Raw genomic sequence first — 18,020 nt, 5'->3', positions numbered from 1 at the left:
GAAAGACATAGTAATTTTAAGTAAGCTGGGCATGCTGAGAATGCGCACTGTGTAATGGTTGATCAACTAAGGGACAAGGTAGACGCAGCAGAGACTGAGTATGATTAACACGTTGCGCATCATGCCTTCAATAAAGACAACTTGGTGTTTTTTTGTTAAAAAGAATAAGATTGGAGCAGAAAAAAGTGACCAGTCTTACATTTGTGTGCCCTTTATAGCCAGAATGGCAAATTTCTTGTTCAAGAGATAGTTTGTAAGGTTACACTTCCTGTTGTACAGCACTTTGTTCACTGCAGAATTCCAATACACTCCTTGAAACACCCACCATAACTTTAGGACCCACCCACATCAACTCTCAGAACTGCTAAGCTACTCCCTAAGCCTGCCCTGAAACTACAGAGGCTCAAAGCATGAATGGGACATGTAGTATCAGGACTGGTAAAGGAAGGAAATAGGAAGTCAGAACCTGGAAATTCAGCCAGGAGCAGGAGGGACATCAGGCACAGAAACCTGTTACAGCTAAAGGAGGTAAGATGCAGATAAATTGACTGAGGTTTTGACTCATTTTTATGCACAATGCTTCTGTTTTGTGGGAGGAAAAGATGTTCTACATAAGCCACAGACCATTTTGCTGGCCAAAGACCACTTTTTGCAATTGGGTACTGCGTCGCATTAACTTGCAATTGCACATTTGTGCGACTTGGCTCCCAAATTGACTTTTTTTTGACAATTTTTCTTTTTTCTCCCCACAAATAGAACTTTCTTTTCGTGGTGTTCAGTCCTGCGGTTTTTATTTTTTGCACTATAAACAAAAAAGAGCGACAATTTTGAAAACGCATTTTCTACTTTTTGCTATATCCCCCAAAAATGTGTAAACATTTTTTTTTCCCTCCAGTTTAGGCCGATGTGTAGTGTTCTACATAATTTTGGTAAAATTCGCAGTAAGCGATTGGTTTGTGCAAAAATTTGTGTTTACAAAAAGGATAGCTTTCTGGCTTTTTTTAAAAAGATAAAGGAGTGATGCGCGGTACTATGACAGGAAATTGGCCTAGGAGGCTAAAATTCTATAGGCACTAAGATTGTGAGTGATATATATATTCCCGTATAAAGTAAGAGAAGGTATATAAAAAGTTGTGCGTATTTTATGAGGGGGTGGTTGAAGACTCTCACCACTATAGCATAATGATGTTCAGAGTAAGAGACAAATGTAATAAATTAGCATAAAAAAAGGAAAGAATCACAATACTTAGAACTAGTGATCCCTAATGCGATTTGTTAAAACTGACAGAATCGCATAAAGTGCCTCTTTCTGGCTTTTTTTTTTTTTTTTTACTAGTAATGGATCAGCGATTTTTATTGTGACTGCGACATTATGGCGGACCCATTTTACATTTTTGACAGATTTGGGACCATTGTCATTTATACAGCAATCATTGCTATAAAAATGCACTGATTCCTGTGTAAATTACACTGGCAGTGTAGGTGTTAAGTGTGTCCCAGGGGTGTGTTGCTATCTGTGGGTGGCGTGGCTGTGTTTTACGCATAACTGATCTCTGCTCCAATCACAGGGAGCAGAGATCAGTGTCACTGTTGCTAGGCAGAAAAAGGAGATGCTTGTTTACTTTAGCATCTCCCGTGAGACGATCGTGGTTATCCCTGCAGTGATCGAATCTGCGGAACCCGCGATTGGACTCGAGGTTACATAGTTACATAGTTAGGTTGAAAAAAGACACAAGTCCATCCAGTTCAACCAAAAAAAAAATATATATATATATACACATACATACATACATACATATATACATATACCAGCCCATATACCCAATTCTATACCCACAGTTGATCCAGAGGAAGGCAAAAAAAAACCAGCAGAGCATGATCCAATTTGCTAAAGCAGGGGAAAAAATTCCTTCCTGATCCCCCGAGAGGCAATCGGATTTTCCCCGGATCAACTTTACCTATAAATTTATATTACCTACACTTAGGAAATAATCCAGGCCTTTCTTAAAGCAATCCACTGAGCTGGCCATAACCACCTCTGCAGGGAGTCTATTCCACATTTTTACAGCTCTTACCGTGAAGAAACCTTTCCGTATTTGGAGATGAAATCTCTTCTCCTCTAGACGTAAAGAGTGCCCCCTTGTCCTCTTTGTTGACTTTAAAGTGAATAACTCGACACCAAGTTCCCTATATGGACCCCTTATATATTTGTACATGTTGATCAAATCCCCCCCCCCCCCCCTTAATCTCCTCTTATCAAGAGTGAATAAATTCAGTTCCTCTAATCTTGCCTCATAGCTGAGTTGCTCCATGCCTCTTATCAGTTTGGTTGCCCTTCTCTGCACTTTCTCCAGTTCCCTGATATCCTTTTTGAGAACTGGTGCCCAAAACTGAACGGCATATTCCAGATGAGGTCTTACTAATGATTTGAACAGGGGCAAAATGATCTCTCTCTCTCTGGAGTACATACCTCTCTTAATACAGGAAAGGACTTTGCTCGCTTTGGAAACCGCAGCTTTGCATTGCATGCTATTATTGAGCTTATGATCTACCAAAACCCCCAGATCCTTCTCCACTATGGATTTCCCCCAGTTGTACTCCCCCTAGCGTGTATGATGCATGCATATTCTTAGCCCCCAAGTGCATAACCTTACATTTCTCAACATTAAACCTCATCTGCCACATAGTCGCCCAATTAGACAGAGCATTGAGGTCTGCTTGTAAATTGGTGACATCCTGTAAGGACATTATTGCACCGCATAGCTTGGTGTCATCTGCAAAGACGGAAATGTTACTCTTGATCCCAGACCCAATATCATTTATAAAGATATTAAAAAGTAAGGGTCCCAGCACTGAACCTTGGGGTACACCACTCATAACCTTAGACCATTCAGAGTAAGAATCATTAACCACTACTCTCTGAATTCTGTCTTTTAGCCAGTTTTCTATCCCGACAAGGTGGCATGGTGGCAAATTTAAAGGGATGTACCTGCACTTCTATTTGTCTATCTGTGCCATTCTGCTGACTTATATCGGCGTGCATTGGTCGGGAAGTGGTTAAAGTAATAGTAAAGCCTTGTGGTCTTCCCCTGCTCTGCAAAACCATTACACAGAGCAGCCCTAATCTTCCTCTTGTGCCCAATGCTGGTGCTCCTAGGCCCCTCCCTCCTGCTGGGTCCCCTCACAGCAAGCAGCTTGCTTTGTGGGGCTCCCAAACAGGCGCTCCGTTTTTGTTGCTGTGTCTATTCACACATGGAGGCTTGGCTCGCTGGCTGTGATTGACAGCAGTGGGGGCCAGTGGCTCCCACTGCTGGCAAAAACCAGTCGGGAGTGAGGAGTCCCCAGAGAATCAAGGATCTCATGGACATCACTGTATTGCAAGGGTGCTCGGGTAAGAATTAATGGGGGCTGCTGCACACAGTTTTTACGTTCATGCATAGCCACTTTTGCGATACTAAAGTCCTTCTATTTAAAATGGAGAGGTGCTAAACGTCTTATACTTTCCTGCTCTGTGGTTGGCTCCTTACATTGTTCTGTGATCAGCAGTTTCCAAAGGATTACCAATTGTCTGCTGCATTCCTGGGGGCACGCAGTGGGCCATGTTCTGGGTTGTCAATGGAATCCATCCAACCGTGCAAAAGCCCACGAGACAGGGCACAACTTCTAGTCGACTTGGTGCCTGAGATTTGTCGAACCCTGTACTAGCAGATTAGATACTGTCAAATTGAAACGCAGTAGGACATGTAATTATTGAAAAGTAGATTGTAGGTCAATGATTGTAAAGGCATTTCTTTTAAATTTAAAATAAGAGGATATGTTTGCCTGCTCTGTTCAATGATATTGCACAGAGGGGGCCCCTTACCTGGAGATCCTTGCTGGTGCTGTCCACTCCTCCTTTCCTCAAAAAGCCATGTGCTGAAAGGGCATCTGTGTGGGTGTGCCCTCAGTCTAGGCTTTGTGCATCCCTAGTCTCGCACATTGGGGCTTGGCCACACCTCCCGCTCCCTTTTCACAGGATTTGACTGACAGCAGCAGGAGCCTAGAGCTGATTTTTAAGAACTGCAGCATAAAGCCAAACTCTGGTTGAGGAAACAATGTATATATACAATGGATGGTGGTATGGGTTATAGTATATAGTGCGAGATTAGAGTCCATACAAATGTCCTTTGAGCTGTTAAGCTCTGTGTGAGGAAACAGTCTATACAGACAGGGCAGCCTTGCAGGGGAAGCCGAAGCAAACTCCAAACATGTAGAGAAATCAAACAGGCACCTCTTCGTTAAGACTGTGTAGTTTTAATAGACAAAATGCGTTAAAAACACTCATTGAGGTTTCATTACTAAAATGGCGACGTGTTCCTGAGCATGTGCACTAGGGGGGTGTCTGTAGTGCATGCTCCTTTCTCAAGCTTTGCACTTCCCTGTAATCAACCAGCTGCTCTCCAAGCCTCTCTTTGGACTCTGCACACATGCTGGAAGATTCCTGCTGGTCAGGATGCCGGCTATGAGAAGGATTCACAGGACATCACCCCCTCTGCTGGAAGCTGTGACGGAGATTGGTCTAACTGGACTATCCTGTGCCTGAGTAATGAAACCTAAATGTGAATGTTAATGCACTTTGTCTATTCTGTTCCCATCACTTTAACCAGTTGCCGACCGCCGCACGCCGATGTACGTCGGCAGAATGGCACGGGCAGGCATAAGGGCTTACATGTACGTCCCTTGCCTCCCGCGGGTCGCGGATAGTTTCAGGGCACCCGCCATTTATTACCTAATAAAGGTTTAACCCCCTGATCACCCGGCGGGTGTCATTTGTGACTAATAACTGTTAGGGCAGTTAGGGTTAGCCCCCTTTAGTTCTAAGGTACCCCCCTAACCCCCCCAATAAAGGTTTAACCCCGTGATCACCCCCCGTCGCCAGTGTCACTAAGGCTGGGTTCACATTGCAGCGGTTTATGAGAACGGATGTGATTCGCACTGCAGTGCAAATCACATCCGATCTCTGTGCGATTCGAGTTCAGCCATTCGCCACACCCGCCGCAAATTCGCACGGGACCCTTTTTTTGGCCCGCAGCAGAATCGGATCGCATGGGTGTTCACACCATGCGATCCGAGTTTGCAGATCGCACTGCGATATGCGAACTGATCTGGGGGTGTCAGTAACATTTCACTGACACTCCCAGCAGTTCGCATAGGGCAGTGTGAACTGCCGCCGGGAGGCATGCGATGCGATGTGTACCCCTAAATTTAGGGCTGTCTACTTTCCAAAATGGGGTCATTTGGGGGGGGTTTGTGCCATCTTGGCATTTTATGGCCTTCAAAACTGTAACGCCCTTAGAAAGCCTGAAGGCGGTGCTTGGTTTTTGGGGCCCCGTACGCGGCTAGGCTCCCAAAAAGTCCCACATATGTGGTATCCCCGTACTCAGGAGAAGCAGCAGAATTTATTTTGGGGTGTCATTTCACATACGCCCATAGCATGTGTGAGCAATATATCATTTAGTGACAACTTTGTGTCATTATTCAATCGCTTGAGGCAAAAAAATAAAATATTCAATGGGCTCAACATGCCTCTTATCAATTTCCTTAGGGGGTCTACTTTCCAAAATGGGGTCATTTGGGGGGGTTTTGTACTGCCCTGCCATTTTAGCACCTCAAGAAATGAGATAGGCAGTCGTAAACTAAAAGCTGCGTACCTTAGTTTGTAGATGTGACAACTTTTGCGCAAACCAATAAATATACAATTATTGACTTTTTTTTTTTTACCAAAGACATGTGGCTGAATACATTTTGGCCTAAATGTATGACTAAAATTGAGTTTATTGGATTTTTCTAATAACAAAAAGTAGAAAATATCATTTTTTTTCAAAATTTGCGGTCTTTTTACGTTTATATCGCAAAAAATAAAAATCGCAGAGGCAATCAAATACCATCAAAAGAAAGCTCTATTTGTGGGAAGAAAAGGACGAAAATTTTGTTTGGGTACAACATTGCATGACCGCGCAATTACCAGTTAAAGCAGCGCAGTGCCAAAGTGTAAAAAGACCTCTGGTCATTTACCAGCAAAATGGTCCGGTCTGAAAGTGGTTAAGGTAAGTAGCGCACTTACCACACACAGAATCTCACAGGGGTATAACTTGCTCATAGGAATCTATTCTGCAGAGAGGCTGCTGCTCAGGTCACATCTGTCCATTTACCCTTTTGCCTGTTAACCACATGAACTTCCAGGAGAAACGCTGCTCCACTACTGGATGGACCACTGCCACTCCAAACAGCCAACCAGTCTCTCAAATACCATACAAATTGAGAAGATGACTTGGTGCAATATATAGGGACTTGATTATAAAAGCAGAACCAAAAGGCCAGCCAAATACTTGCATGCCTGCCACTGCTCACCAGGACACAGCAGCAAGCATTTGTGTGATGATGGGATGAAATGCGTAGAGTGGGGTGGAGTATACAGATGTCAGATGCGCGCTGCTGTCTCCTGGGGAACAGTGGTGTACATGTAGGTATATTTGGCTTGCCTTTTGAGTGGTCTTGTTTTTTGTTCTGTTTTTATATTCAAGCCCTTATATAATGCATTGCACTATCTGAGCCTTTTTCTAAATTTGCATGGTCTTTTGAGTGCTCTTGTTTTGGTCTTGTATACATGTGCAGTCACTTTTATTATGGTAAATTATTCATACTAATTGAAGTTGCTTTATTGTTCACACAGTATAATGCATGGATATAAGCCTTGGCATTTATTTTCTCAAACTGACTTAGGCTGGGCATAGATCGGTTGTTTTTATGAAGTAATGGATTTTTTTATCCACACAAGTGGTGTGTATAGAGGAATCCTCCCTTCTGGGCTATTGTATTCTGCCAGTAGGAGGACTGCACTATCAAAATACACTAGTCAGCACTGCAGCCCGCTGATTGAGTAGTGTTTTCAATAATCCTGTTCAGCTAAAGTCGATCCCTAGGTTGGCTGTAAGTGAACGACCATAAATTGTAATTCAGAAGGTTCCTGCAGTTACCTGAATTTTTGATCGGTCTATAGCAGTGATGGCAAACCTTGGCACCCCAGATGTTTTGGAATGAAATTTCCCATGATGCTCATGCACTCTGCAGTGTAGCTGAGCATCATGGGAAATGTAGTTCCAAAACATCTGGGGTGCCAAGGTTCGCCATCACTGGTCTATAGTCATACTATCTGGTTTGCTCTGCTGTTAAATCAATCTGATAAGTCCATATGTAGCTTTGGATTTTTAAAGTCCTTTTCTTAAAGGGCTTGATGTGTTTTTTTTTTTTTTTTTTTTTTTTTGTATAAATTGGTCAGTGTCTGTTTCACAAGGTTGTTTGCTTGTAAGCTGAATCTTGTTTGGTATAATGTATTTGGCAACAGTCTCTGCATTTCACTAGGATGACAAAGCTGCTTATGCAGAAATGCACTTGGTCAGTGTTGTCACCTTAAGGCCCCTTTCACACTGACGTCCCGTTCAGGCCCGCCTGTCAGTTTTTCCATAGAACGTCTGATGTCAGCGGTGACACGTCCGCTGACATCCGACCCGCTCCGATCCGAAAGTGTAACAGAGGAAAAAGCTATTTTTCCATCCGCCATCGGATCGGGTGACGACGGGCACTGCGGCCCTTCGTCATCCGATCTCCCATAGGGGAGAGTGGCGCTGTGACAGGTCTGTCCCTGCGCAGTGTGCAGAGACGGACCTGTCATCTCCCTGCTCAGCGGGGATCGACTGAGTGATCCCCGCTGAGCAAACGGATATCCACGGGGCGGATCAGAACTGATCCGCCCTGTGTGAAAGGACCCTTAGGATAGGAAGTTAAAGGGGTGTTCCGGCCAATATTTAAAAAAAAAGTCATCAGCTAGAGACACTGTAGCTGCTGACTTTTATTAAGGACAGTTGCCTGTCCAGCGATCCCGCGATGTCGGCCACCCCGAGGCCGATCTGTCCATTGGATTAGCTGCCGGCTCCTCCATCTTAAAGGGAAACAGGCAGTGGATTCTTGCAGCTTCACTGCCAGTTTCCTACTGCGCATTGCGCGAGTCGCGCGGCGCTTTGGGAATGGCCCCGTTTTCTGTGACGCATGTCCCAGAAGGCAACGAGGCCACTCACCGAAGAGGACGAAGCACTGCGGAATATGAAGAGGCAGATTAGAAAGACTGCCTAGTAACAGCAGTTTCAAGTGAAAATTTTCAGTTTGAATGGGGTGTAGGTGGCTTTACTCGTGTATGCACTCTCACTTGTGTATATTGGCTTATGTGTACTGATATCTACAAATTTTAGTCAGGAATTATTTTGGGGAATTTGTCCTGAACCCGTGGTGCACTAAGTGCAAGTACCCCTTCGTACAGTATCCAGCTGCTCTGTAGTTCAGCCGGTCATAGATTTCAGTTGGCTAGCACCAGGGCTGGAGGTGCCTGAAAGGGGTGGGATGCTATGCGGCTGACTCGAGATGCCCATGTGCAAGTAGTTTTGGAGTTTGAACTTCCTTTTCTAAAAGGGGTGTGTATGTATGTACAGTGCTTTGCGAAAGTTTTCGGTCCCCTTGAACTTTTCAACCTTTTGCCACATTTCAGGCTCCAAACATAAAGATATAAAATTTTTATTTTTTGTGAAGAATCACCAATATGTGGGACACAATTGTGAAGTGGAACGAAATCTATATTGAATTTTTGAAACTTTTTCAACCAATAAAAAAATGAAAAGTGGGGCGTGCAAAATTATTCGGCCCCCTTGCGTTAATACTTTGTAGAGCCACCTTTTGCAGCGATTAGCTGCAAGTCGCTTGGGGTATGTCTCTATCAGTTTTGCACATCGAGAGACTGAAATTCTTGCCCATTCTAACTTGCAAAACAGCTCGAGCTCAGTGAGGTTGGATGGAGAGCGTTTGTGAACAGCAGTTTTCAGCTCTTTCCACAGATTCTCGATTGGTTTCAGGTCTGGACTTTGACTTGGCCATTCTAACACCTGGATACGTTTATTTGTGAACCATTCCTTTGTAGATTTTGCTGTATGTTTGGGATCATTGTCTTGTTGGAAGATAAATCTCCGTCCCAGTTTCAGGTCTTTTGCAGATTCCAACAGGTTTTCATCCAGAATGGTCCTGTATTTGGCTGCATCCATCTTCCCCTCAATTTTAACCATCTTCCCTGTCCCTGCTGAAGAAAAGCAGGCCCAAACCATGGTGCTGCCACCACCATGTTTGACAGTGGGGATGGTGTGTTGAGGGTGATGAGCTGTGTTGCTTTTACGCCAAACATATAGTTTTGCATTGTGGGCAAAAAGTTCGATTTTGGTTTCATCTGACCAGAGCACCTTCTTCCACATGTTTGGTGTGTCTCCCAGGTGCCTTGTGGCAAACTTTAGACTAGAGTTTTTATGGATATCTTTGAGAAATGGCTTTCTTCTTGCCACTCTTCCATAAAGGCCAGATTTGTGCAGTGTACGACTGATTGTTGTCCTATGGACAGACTCTCCCACCTCAGCTGTAGTTCTCTGCAGTTCATCCAGAGTGATCATGGGCCTCTTGGCTGCATCTCTAATCAGTCTTCTCCTCGTCTGAGCTGAAAGTTTAGAGGGACAGCCAGGTCTTGGTAGATTTGCAGTGGTCTGATACTCCCATTTTAAAATGATCGCTTGCACAGTGCTCCTTGGGATGTTTAAAGCTTGGGAAATCTTTTTGTATCCAAATACGGCTTTAAAGAGGAAGTAAACCCTGATGGGTTTACTTCCTCTTTCATTCCCTGCAAAGGCAAAGCATAATGGACTACTATGCATCGCATAGTTGCCCATTATGTGTCACTTACCTGACACAGGAGCCAGCGAAGTCGCCGCTGTCCCCTGTAGTCCGTCGCATCCATTTTGCTGGTGGCGTCTCGCAGCTCCGCCGCTGTCATTCGGCGAGGTCACTCCCGCGCATGCGCACGGGAGTCGACGCGCGCGGCAGCTCCATTCTTGGAAATGCCACGCTCAGTGCACCTGCGCACCGCTGTCTATGGCGCATGCGCCGTAGACAGCGGTGCCCGTTTTCGGAGATATTGCTTGGACCTACAGGTAAGCCTTAATCTAGCTTGCCTGTAGGTCAAAGTGGTTTGTAAGGGTTTACAACCACTTTAAATTTCTCCACCAGTATTACGGACCTGCCTGGCGTGTTCCTTGGTCTTCATGATGCTCTCTGCGCTTTCAACAGAACCCTGAGACTATCACAGAGCAGGTGCATTTATACAGAGACTTGATTACACACAGGTGGGTTCTATTTATCACCATCAGTAATTTAGGACAACATTGGATCATTCAGAGATCCTCGCTGAACTTCTGGAGTGAGTTTGCTGCACTGAAAGTAAAGGGGCCGAATAATTTTGCACGCACCGCTTTTCAGTTTTTTTATTTGCTAAAAAAAAAGTTTAAATTATCCAATAGATTTCGTTCCACTTCACAATTTGTGTCCCACTTGTTGGTGATTTTTTCACAAAAATTTAAATTTTATATCTGTTTGAAGCCTGAAATGTGGCAAAAGGTTGAAAAGTTCAAGGGGGCCGAATACTTTTGCAAGGTTATGTGTGTGTGTGTATATATGTATGTATATATGTGTGTGTGTGTGTGTATATATATATATATATATATATATATTAGTGTCTTCTTGTAAGCTAAAGCCTGCTTGATATGTTAAATACTCTAACCTTTTTTTTTTTTCTTCTCTTCCTCTCTGAAAGCTTTTTATTCAACTTTTGGCTGGCCTCTGTTGCTTTTTTGTAATAGTGTAAAGATGTTCTTGCCTAGAAGGCAATGAGTGTTGATCACATGGGGTTTTTGAAATGGCTTGTCTCGCTTGTTTTGGCAAGAGGTAAACAAAGTATTTTCATATTCTGTGGTGCTGCAGTTCACATGCCCCCCCCCCCCCCCGTCAATAAAATCCAGCGACGGGCTTAAGTCCTACATTCTGTGTGAATGGGCACAGATGCGGGAATCAGGAGTGTGCCCACATGGGTGTCCACCAAGAGCACTTATCCAACGTTGATTCTTTATGTGGGGATGAGCCACCAGCGCCCCTGAGGGTCCCCAGAATTGGAGGACCAGGACCACCCTGTGCAAAATGAACTGCACTGTGGAATGCCCCATCATTGGTGTTCTGGGGAGTGGGGGGGGCAAATAGTGCTCCATTGGTGTTTGGGGGGGGGGGATAGTGTGCCCCGTCATTGGTGGCCCCAGGTGAAATAGACACGGCAGGATACCTGTATATGACAAGGGACTCTGTCATGCATTATATTAGTAGTCCTGTCTGAAAATCTGCAGAATAGTATTGCAGGTCGTCGTGTTTTTATTTTTTATATTTTTAATTTTTATTTGATCTGATTTAATCAAAACAATCGGCTAACTAATGAATTATGAAAATGGCCATTAGTTGCAGCCCTAAATGCAATTATGCCAGCAAACAACCAGCTAGTTCTCTGCATGGAAAAGGGCCGCCACCATCATTGATGGCATTGAGTGAAGACAAGCCATGGATGTGGCCACTGCATCTGCACCGAGACCTAAAGAAGAAATTTAGCTTTATACCTACCTGGTGTCCAGACATCATGCAGCTTCCACCGTAAATGAGAGCAAAGTCTAAATAGGTCCAGCCTGAAGCTGTGTGTCTGAAAGTTCAGCCTTAATCTACTGTTGTAGGACCCTCATCAGCCTTGCCAGAGTGGAGGGCAGGTGTTTACCACCACATTACTGGGCAACCATAGCATGAATCGGATTAACCACTTGCCGCCCGCCCTATAACAAATAGACGGTGGCAAAGTGGTTGCATAATCCTGACTGGACGTCATATGATGTGATCAGGATTATGAGCCGCTGCGCGCCCCCAGGGGCGCGCATCGCGGCGATCGTTGTTGCGGGGTGTCAGTCTGACACCCGGCAACTACGTTCTCGGTAAAGAGTCTCCGACGGAGACTCTTTACCATGTGATCAGCCGTGTCCAATCACGGCTGATCACAGTGTAAATGGGAAAAGCCAGTGATCGGCTTTTCGTCACTCGCGTCTGTGCCGCCTATCAGTGCCCATCCATGCCCACCTGTGCCGCCTACCCATGCCCACCTGTGCCGCCTACCCATGCCAATTTGTGCCACCTATCAGTGCCCATCCATGTCGCCCATTAGTACCACCTTATCAGTGCCACATATCGGTGTCCATCAATGCCACCTCATCAGTGCCACATATCGGTGCCCATCAGTGCCGCCTTATCATTGCAACCCTATCAGTGAAGGAGAAAACTTACTTATTTGCAAAGTTTTGAAACAAACAAAACATTTTTTTTTTAAACTTTTCGGTATTTTATTTGTTTAGCAAAAATAAAAACCGCAGAGGTGATCAAATACCACCAAAAGAAAGCTCTATTTGTGGGAAAAAAATGATAAAAATTTAATTTGGGTACAGTGTAGCATGACCGCGCAATTGTCATTCAAAGTGCGACAGCGCTGAAAGCTCAAAATTGGTCTGGGCAGGAAGGTGTTTAAGTGCCCGGTATTGAAGTGGCTAAGGCAGTGCTCGACAAAACCCGGTCGCCAGGTCGCATTGGCGACTAGAATCAGCGACCTTGCGCCTGGGGCAGCATAGCTGGGGGTATCCCGTCTCCGTGGACCCCCCCCCCCGCGCGATCGCGTCGGGCCGCGCCGCAGGCGGCCGGTAATTGAGCCCCCGGCTTTGAGGCCTTCTGTGATCCTATGGCTCCTTCTGGAATCTGGCGCCCTCTTGTGGTGGCCGTTGGAATTACAACCAACAATGTTAATGGGCCAGTCTTTCTCCATCCCTTTACTTAGAACCCCTAAACAAAACAAAAAAAATATATATATATATATATATATATATAAATTTTTTTTTTTTTTTTAATTTATTCTAACACCCTAGAGAGTAAAATGGTGGTCGTTGCAATACTGTCTGTCACACCATATTTGTACAGCGGACTTACAAGCGCACTTTTTTTGGGGAAAAAAAATTTATTTAATAAAAAAAAAAAAGACAACAGTAAAGTTAGCCCAATTTTTTTTTTTTATATATTGTGAAAGATAATGTTACGCCGAGTAAATCGATACCCAACATGTCACGCTTCAAAATTGCGGCCGCTCATGGAATGGCGACAAGCTTTTACCCTTTAAAATCTCCATAGGCGACGTTTAAAAAATTCTTCAGGTTGCACGTTTTGAGTTACAGAGGAGGTCTGGGGCTAGAATTATTGCTCTTACTCTACCGATCGCAGCGATACCTCACATGTGTGGTTTGAACACCGCTTTCATATATGCGTTCGCTTCTGCACGCAAGCTTGGCAAGACGGGGCGCATTTAAAACCAATTTTTTTTTCTTATTTTAACTTTTATTTTTATTTTTTTCACTGTTCTTTTAAAAAAAAAAAAAAAATGTGTGTCACTTTTATTCCTATTACAAGGAATGTAAAAATCCCTTGTAATAGAAAAAAGCATGACAGGTCCTCTTTTATATATGAGATCTGGGGTCAGAGAGACCTCACATCTCATATTTACACTAAAATGCAATTTAAAAATGTCCCTCTAAGAGCTATGGGCAATGACTTGGAGACAGGTGGGGGGCTGGGGGCGCTATCTTCCCCTCACTCGTCTCCATGTCAGGCCAGGGACAGGTCCAGATCGCCGTCACGGACCTGGCTCCTAACTTTTTTAGCTGGCTCCTAGATTCCAAGCAAATTTGTCAACCCCTGGGCTAAGGTACTCTATGCAGTTGGTCCTCTGTGGGATTCTAGAATTGGAAAACTATGGCAATACTACTTTGAAAGTGTGCAAGTACTGTACAGGCAAAATTGCTCATGTACTAGATCAAATCACTGTAGAGAGCTATTTACAATCAGTCATGTCCTTCTCTTTATTATTTTATGTTTTTGATCCTGCCAGTGAATGTTGTGGTGGTGTGCTGTCCCCCACAGGCAAGTTTATCAATGTGCCTCAGGTTTTCTTTTTCCTCATGGGACACAGTCGACAGCAGATTGATGTCTCATGGGACACTGAGGAGAAAGGATCCTTTCTCCTCAGGATCAAGCCTGCAGAAGTGCCCCTATAGCAAAAATATATCTTGCTATCAAGGCAAGAGCAAGGAATGCTGGTAGGAGACCTCGGAGGAGGTTAAGGGCTGCTCTTTGCAAAACATTGCAAGGAGCAAGGCCATTTTGACATGTTGTAAAGGTATTTAAAGAGGTTGTAAAGGTTTTTTTTTTCTTTTTTTTTTTTCCTAAGTAGGTTCCTTTAAGCTAGTGCATTGTTGGTTCACTTAGACTTTTTTTTTTTTTTTTTTTTTTTTTTTTTTTTTTTCCTTCGATTTCCCTTCTAAATGGTTTTTTCTTTGAATTTCTCACTTCCTATTCCTCCTCAGTAAGCTGTTCTGGCTGACTAAACGCCACTTGGATGATGGTGTGAAGTTTACTGAGGAGAAACGAAGTGAGAAATTCAGACAAAGAAACATTTAAAAGGGAAATCTAAGGAAAAGGTAAATGAACCAACAATGCACTAGCTTAACCACCTAAGGACCGCCGCATGGGAATGTACGTCATCAGAATGGCATGTACAGGCACAAGCACGTACATGTACGTGCTTGCCTTCCAGCGGGTGGGGGGTCCGATTGGACCCCCTCCCGCTGGATGCGGCGGTCCGTTTCGCTGAATGAGAAGCTTCCTCCCGCTGTGTATAGTAAACACAGGCAGGGAGGAAGTGATGTCATTCTCCTTGGGGCAGTCTTTTTCAACCGACTACGAGGAGAACACTGAAAGTAAATGCACCAAACACTACACTAACATATATAGGCACAAAAATCCGCCCCCCCTCCCAGTCGGTGTCGCTGATTGCAGTGATCATTTATTTACTGATCACTGCATTCAGTGTCAGTTGTGACAGTAAAAAGTGTCAGGGCAGTTAGTGTTAGGTCCAGAGTAGCCCCCTACCCCCCCCAATAAAGGTTTAACCCCCCGATTGCCCCTAGAGTTAACCCTTTCACCCCCTTTTGCCAGTGTCACTAAGCGATCATTTTTCTGATCGCTGCATTAGTGGCACTGGTGTCGCTAATTCACTAGTTATTTTTTTAGGTTCACCGCCAGGTTTTTATAGCGCTAGGTACCCAGATATACTACCCAATAATGGTTTTAACCCCCTGATTGCCCCTAGTTAACCCTTTCACCAGTGATCACCGTGTAAGTGTTACGGGTGACTCTGGTTAGTTTGCTTTTTATAGCATCAGGGCACCCACCATTTATTACCCAATAAAGGTTTAACCCCCTGATCACCCGGCGGGTGATATCAATTAGGTTTTAGGGTCAGGGTCTGCGTCGCCCCAGGCAGCGCTAGGTTAGTGACAGTACCGCTAACACCCACGTGCAAAGCATACACCTCCCGTAGTGGTATAGAATCTGAACAGATCAATATCTGATCTAATCAGATCTATATTGGCGTCCCCAGCAGTTTAGGATTCCAAAAAAACGCATTAGCAGGATCAGCCCAGATACCTGCTAGCACCTGCGTTTTGCCCCTCCGCCCAGCCCACCCAAGTGCAGTATCGGTCGATCACTGTCACTTACAAAACACTAAACACATAACTGCAGCGATTGCAGAGTCAGGCCTGATCCCTGCGATCGCTAACAGTTTTTTTGATAGCGTTTTACATTTAAATCCGGAAGGCAGTGCTTGGTTTTCGGGGTCCCGTACGTGGCTAGGCTCCCAAAAAGTCCCCCACATGTGGTATCCCCGTACTCGGGAGAAGCATCAGAATTAATTTTGTGTAATTTCACTTATGCCCATAGCATGTGTGAACAATATATCATTTAGTGACAACTTTGTGCAAAAAAAAAAAAAAAAGTTTTTTTTAATATTCCTGCAACTTGTGGCAAAATATAAAATATTTCATGGACTCAGCATGCCTCTCAGTAAATAGCTTGGGGTATCTACTTTCCAAAATGGGGTCATTTGGGGGGGTTTGTGCTATTGGCATTTTATGGCCTTCGAAACTGTGATAGGTAGTGAGGAGTGGGGGGGGGGGGGTTGTACTGCCATTTATGCACCTCAAGAAGTGAGATGGGCAGTCGTAAATTAAAAGTTGTGTAAATTCCAGAAAATGTACTTTAGTTTGTAGACGCTATAACTTTTGTGCAAACCAATAAATCTACGCTTATTGACATTTTTTTTTTTACTAAAGACATGTGGCTGAATAAATTTTGCCCTAAATGTATGACTAACATTTAGTTCGATTTTTCTTATAACAAAAAGTAGAAAATATATTTTTTTTTCTCAATTTTCGGTCTTTTTCCATTTATATCGCAAAAAATAAAAATCGCAGAGACAATCAAATGCCATCAAAAGAAAGCTCTATTTGTGGGAAGAAAGGGACGCAAATTTAGTTTGGGTACAACATTGCATGACCGCGTAATTACCAGTTAAAGCAGTGCAGTGCGAAATTTTAAAAAGACCTCTGGTGTTTAGGCTGACTATTGGTCCGAGGCTGAAGTGGTTAAAGGAACCTATTTAGAAAATAAACAAAGCTTTACAACCCCTTTTAATTCTTTAAAGAATAAGTCTCTTTAACATGTTTACCGTATATATATTTTGTGTATGGCTAAAGTTACACCAGTTTACCACCTTGATCTAAATTACTCCTGATTTTAAAAAAGCTTCATTTCTATAAATGTCCAATTTCTTTTCATTTTAGTACCATTTTTTGATCTTATTGGGTTTTAGGAGAATGCCTTTTCCTAAAGCTACTTCAGCAACACTTAAAAAATGTTTAGTACTACTTGGTTGGACTTGTGTATTACATCCTTGCTGTTTTTTTTTTTTTTTTTTTTTCTTTTCAGGCCAGCTGCATAGCATCACTTTTCAGAGACAAGAGGAAGATTACTTGAAACTGACTGTACGCTGCAGGCCCTGTATCTTTGTTCTGGGACATAACTGCAGTGCCCGAGGCAAGGTGGTTAATGCTCTTTTGGGTGATCCTCTTCTGCCAGTTGGAACATGTTGTGACCCAGACACCTGTAAGCGAAGGCGCATTAGTTTTAGACATGGCAAACAGACTTTGGTAAGTTTGGCACTGCCTGAGCAATATGAACTAGTTCATCAGCTGGTAGCTCATCAAGGTAAATGGGACACCATTCCTGAAGAGGATTTGGATATACCAGAAGATGAAGAGGACCCTGCACACAGATTGGCTGAGCTTGAAGTAACCTTGCCTTACCACTTGCTGCAGGTATGTGGTTTTTTTTTTTTGTTGTTATATAGATATGTTCTAAAATATTGTGTATTGGTGAGTCTCCATTAAATAAAAAGTGAAGTTACAGTAATGTGTACATTCTTAGAGGTTTCTGATCACTGTGGTATTGGAGTAGATCTGAGGAAGCACAGGAGTATATCTCCTTTTTTGGGTCTAAAACTATTAGACAGGGGCCAGGGGCGGACTGACCATTGGGCCACTCGGGCACTGCCCGAGGGCCCCATGCCACCAGGGTGCCCCATCAGGGCTGCCCCACCTCTCCAGTACCTTCTCAGCCAATAGAAACATGTCTGTGTATACTGTGTGTGGGTGTGTTTGTGTATACTGTGTGGCCCCATAATTTGATTGCCTGGGGGCCCCATGAGTTGTCAGTCCGCCGCTGGTCCTAGCACATGAATTGGGAGAAGGGGAAAGATGTAAGGGCATGTTGGATGAGTAAAGAATGAAGTATATAGGGAGTATAGGGCTACATGTGGTGGTGGGGTAGCGGGGTGTTGTGTGTCTGAGCAGGGGATCGGGGGCAAAGCTCCTGTTTTCTACATCTGAACTAGGTGTTTATGGGAGAAATGTTTTCAGTCATCTGGAACCTGAGAAAATTATCCAAATTTGTGCCTGTCATGGTGTTGCGCTATTAGTTGTTCTTAGCTTTTTTTTTTTTTTTTTAATTTCTTTGTGACCTGTAAATTGTACAACTCAGTTGAATAACATTTTTAGATCAAAAAGCACAAGGAGAAAAAAATGGACTTTATAGGCACCGAT

The 18,020-nt window shown here is 43.8% G+C and overlaps 1 long non-coding RNA gene across 1 annotated transcript in view; it reads left to right on the top strand.

The window, feature by feature from the left end:
- The first annotated feature begins 418 nt into the window (after window positions 1–418).
- Window positions 419–18,020, top strand: part of LOC143958950 (uncharacterized) — a 61,590-nt gene continuing 43,988 nt past the window's right edge. The window contains exons 1-2 of the long non-coding RNA XR_013270160.1: window positions 419–528; window positions 16,849–17,237. This is a non-coding gene — a long non-coding RNA (uncharacterized LOC143958950). The remainder of the gene's footprint in view (window positions 529–16,848; window positions 17,238–18,020) is intronic.

The sequence above is a fragment of the Lithobates pipiens genome, unplaced genomic scaffold (assembly GCF_037356315.1).
Source record: "Lithobates pipiens isolate NorthernLeopardFrog02 unplaced genomic scaffold, aLitPip1_a1.2 Scaffold_66, whole genome shotgun sequence".
In the NCBI taxonomy this organism is placed as follows: domain Eukaryota; kingdom Metazoa; phylum Chordata; class Amphibia; order Anura; family Ranidae; genus Lithobates; species Lithobates pipiens.
This window is presented reverse-complemented; position numbering and strand designations above follow the sequence as displayed.